This window comes from Miniopterus natalensis, chromosome 2 (assembly GCF_054644295.1).
Source record: "Miniopterus natalensis isolate mMinNat1 chromosome 2, mMinNat1.hap1, whole genome shotgun sequence".
Lineage (NCBI taxonomy): Eukaryota > Metazoa > Chordata > Mammalia > Chiroptera > Miniopteridae > Miniopterus > Miniopterus natalensis.
Genome location: NC_142082.1, coordinates 101620245 through 101624865, shown reverse-complemented (window position 1 = coordinate 101624865; position 4621 = coordinate 101620245). Strand labels below are relative to the sequence as shown.

The 4621-nt window shown below is 45.5% G+C and overlaps 1 pseudogene; it reads left to right on the top strand.

The window, feature by feature from the left end:
• Positions 1 to 1261: 1261 nt before the first annotated feature.
• On the top strand, positions 1262 to 2435 carry LOC148093767 (large ribosomal subunit protein eL8 pseudogene; annotated as a pseudogene).
• The last annotated feature ends 2186 nt before the right edge of the window (positions 2436 to 4621 follow it).

Genomic DNA, 4621 nt, shown 5'->3' with positions numbered 1-4621 from the left:
CATTGAATTGGCACCAACAGCCAGATGTGTCAGCCAGTTGACACATCTATCCAATGCTTTCAGAAAAGATGGTAGAAACATGAAGTTTCAATTTTTTTAAAAACATATCTTTATTGATTTCAGAGAGAGGAAAGGAGGGGGAGAAAGAGAGATAGAAACATCAATGATGAGAGAGTCATTGATTGGCTGCCTAGCCCGCAACCCGGGCATGTGCCCTGACCAGGAATCGAACCCCGATCTCCTGGATCCCAGGTCGATGCTCAATTGCTGAGCCATGCCTGGCCAGGCTGAAGTTTCAATCTTGCTATGAATGTCCTTATGGATGCCTTCTTATGCACAGGTGCAAGTTGTTGTAAGGGTACATTCCAGTGGAATTGCTGGGTTATAAGATATGTGAATGTTCAGCTATTAAGATATTACAAATTGAATCTAAAGTGATTACACAGTGGTACCTTGGTTTTCGAACGTCTTTGTTGATGTACATTTCGGTTTACGAATGCCATAAACCCGGCAGTAAATGCTTCAGTTTCCAAACACGCCTCAGAAGTCGAACATGCCACACGGCTTCTGCTGAGGACAAGATCCTGAGGCCTCACTGTCGGCTGTGGATCCCTTGGTTTTCGAACGTTTCAGAACTGGAACGGTCTTCCTGAATGGATCACATTCAAAAACCGAGGTCCCACTGTATATTTTATCATCCCATCAGCAGTAAGAGTTTCTATTGATCTGTGAGACTTGTGATTATAGAACTTAATTTTAGCCAATTTAATGGGTTTTATGTGGTATTTCATTATTGCCCTAACTTGCACTTTCTATATTACTAATGAAGTTGAGCAATTTTTCATGTTTATTCACCAATTATGTTTCTTCTTCCTGTGAAATATCTGTTTTCATGTGTTCGGGCAGGTTTTCCATTGGCTGTCTTGTTTTTTTCTGCCTTTTTTTTTTTTATAGGCATAATCTGAATACTACTTTCTTTGTCAGCTGTATGTGTTGCAAATATTTCTCTGTTTGTAGAATGTTTCTGCATTTTCTTGTTGGTGTCTCTTGATAAACAGAAGTTCTGAGTTATGACTTTGTCAGATGTATCAGTATTTCCACTTAGAGCTGTGTCTTGGTTAAGTCCTTCCTTATGCATACTTAAAAAAGATAGTCTCCTATTTCTAAATGCTTAAAGTTCTTACCTTTATGCATTTTAGTGTTTAATCCTTCTGGATTAGGTATCATAAGCCCACTCTTCAGGGCTGATTTACATGTGGAAATGATACCCACAAATTCCTCCCAGCAAAACTTGCCTGGGTATGCTCTGTGGTTTATGAAGCCCTCCTCTTACACATATTTTGAGTTTGTCATTTCCTTGCAGGCCACGGACGGTAGAAACACGGGGACCCACACAGTCATAGTTACTTCAATCCAGCCTTCCAGAGTAAATCAGTCTCTCAGTTCCCGGTTCTCACAGATATAAGGGCAGTAAAATACTTTTGAACATAAAAGGAAATGATAACCCTAAGGGCTTAATAAAGCCACCCCCCATCCCCGAAAGTATACTTTCTAGCCTCCATATTATGTGACTGCATTTTTTATAACCATTAAAAGGACTTTTTTGCCTCCCACAGCCCAAGACTAGGGAAGGAAGGAAGGCTAAAGGGAAGAGGGTGTCCCAGGCCCTGATGTCTTGAAGAAACAGGAGGCCAGGGAGGTGGTAAATCCCATTTGAGAAAAGGCCCAAGAATTTTGGCAATGGACAGGACATCCAGCCCCAAAGGGACCTTACCCGCTTTGTCAAATGTTCTCGCTACATTTGGCCACAGAGGCAAAGGGTTATTCTCTGTAGGCCTCTGAAAGTGCCTCCTGCCATTGCCCAGTTCCCCCAGGCCTTGGACCCCACACAGCCACTCAGCTGCTTGCACTGGGCCCCAGGGCAGACCAGAGAGGAAACCAGAGCAGCAGCAGAGATAGCTGGCCCTGGCTGAGACAAAAGCTGGGGGCAAGGGGAAGCCTTCACCAAGAGGCCGCCTGTGCTTCGAGCTGGGTTAACATGTCACCACGCTGGTGGTGGCTGTGCACGGTGTGGGTCCCAGCGAGCCGGTTGTCCTCCTGCTGCCCTGTGCCGTAGGAGGGGGTTCCCTGCTGCATTATCAAGGGGGAGGCCAGGCTGGGCATCCAGGCCACTTGAAGACTGGCCCCACCATTGACTTCACACAGGTTAACTCGGAAGACAGGATCTCTGGCTGAGCTGGTGGGAGCCACCCCACCAATCACAAGGGCAGGTGTGATGAGATCTGCGGCCCTGGAGGGGCAGCGTCCTGGGTCCAAAGTCAGTGGCTCGCGTTGCCGAGCCGGAAAAGGCCAAGACTAAAGAACTGGCCACTAAGATGGGCTATGTCTGCGCTGTTGAGTTTTCTGTACATAAAAGTAATAAAAATTCTCCTTAAAAAGAAAAAGAAAAAGGAATTTCTATTAATACAACTTTAGCTACTCCTATTAGTCAAATAACACAAAACACCATTTAATGATCCTGAATTTTAAGACGACAACAATTACAAGCCAAAGACACAAATAAGTTGAAAGTGGAAAGTTGGAAAAAGATTCTATTGTAATTAATAAAAGATATCTGGGTAGCTATACTAATATTAGATAAAATAGACTTTAAGAAAAATATTGTTACAAGAGACAAAGAAAGACATTATATACATTATTGATAAAAGGATCAAACGATCAGGAAGCTATAATAACTATATCTAATAAAAGGGCTACAAATAAAAGAACTTCAAAATATACAAGGAGCTCCAAATATAAAACCTAATAAAATAATTCCAAAATATATGTGGCACCTAATAAAAAATCTAATGAAAGAGCTGAGCATCGATTGACCTATGATTCAGAGGGCACATGCCCGGGTTGTGGGCTTGGTCCCCAGCAGGGGGCGTGCAGTAGGCAGCTGATCAATGACTCTCTCTCATCATTAATGTTTCTGTCTCTCTCTCCCTCTCCCTTCCTCTCTCTGAAATCAATAAAGACTTTTTTAAAAAATTTTTTAAGATTTAAAAAAAAGAGCTCCAAAATATATGAAGCAATAACAGACAATTAAATGGAGAAATAGACAATGCTGCAATTATAGTTAGAGATTTCAATCCACCATTTTCAATAATGGATAGACCAACTAGACAAAAGATCACCAAGGAAATAGAGGACTTGAACAACACTATAAACCAACTAGAACTAACTGACATATGCAGAACACTCCATCCAAAAACAGCAGAATACACATTCTTCTTAAGAGCACATGGAACACTCTCCAGAATAGACTATGTATTCAACCACAAAGCAAGTCTTAATCAATTGAAAAAGGTTGACATCAGACCATAGATAAGTATCTCCTTATCTGGTGATAATGGAATGAAACTAGAAATCAGTAACAGAAGAAAATCTGAAGAATTAAAAAATATATGAAAACTAACAGCACATTCTTTTTTAAAAAGTCTTCACCTCGGAGAGGAAACAAGATGGTGGTGTAGGTAACAACTGCACCCCCCGCCTCCCGCAACCACATCAAAATTACAACTAAAATACAGAACCACCATCACTCAGAGCCTCCTGAAATCTGGCTGAACAGAAGCCCCACAACCAGGGACCTGCAGAAGCGCCGAGACCAGTAGGAGGGGCGGAGACGCGGGTGGATGGGGCTGAATCCTGGAGACTTGGCCGCGGGCCCGCACCTGGTGCTGCTGTTTAAACCCAGGAGGGAATCTCGGGGTGGAGGTTTCCTGGAGGAGTGAGGGGTCCCAGCCCCACATCAAGCCTCCAGCCCAGGGCTCCAGGTCTGGGAAGACACGTCCCCACAACTTCGGGCTGTGAAACCAGCAGGGACTGTCCTGAGGGTCGCGGAGGCTGCGGGAGCCCCAGCAGCTCCTCTTAAAGGGCCCGGCACGGACTCACTCGGATGCGCTCCCTCTGAGCCCCAGCGCTGGGCTGCAGCTTGAAAGGAACCTGGGACACTCGGGGGGGGAACTAACCTGCCTGAAACTGGGGCAAGAGGTGGAGGGGCGGCTTCCTCCCAGACAGAAGAGCTGGCAGAGGCCATTGCTCCTTTGGTGAGTCCTCCCGGCACACAGTGGGCAGGCAGGTGCCATATTTGAATCGCCAGCACCTGACTCACACCTTTGGCCCCGCCCCGTGATTCCCGAAAACCCTGCCCCTCCCTACATGCAGGCTCAACCAAGCCATTTCCAGTGGCTTTTCTGGGCAAGTGGACTCTCCAGCCTTACACTTAGGACTTTCCTAAAATCTCTCAAACAAGCAACAGTGTGCCCCATACATCTTGATAAGTAGCCCCAGGCTTGACACTAGTAGCAGCTTGCATTGTTTCATAGCTGGGCCTCTCCTGAACAATGTCAAGCCCAGCACAAGTAGCAGCCAACTCTGGATTGCTGTGTAGCTCATGCTGGGTGGCCCTGGGCAAGGCACTGGCACAGGCTAACTTTGTACCTCCCTGGAGGCCCCAGAGACAGTGCACCTGGTGGTCAAACTTGACCACACTGGATTACAACCCTTCCACATCCTTGAGTGACACAATCTAGGGGCACACTTGGTGAATACCAAAGCTCCACTGAAGTAAATC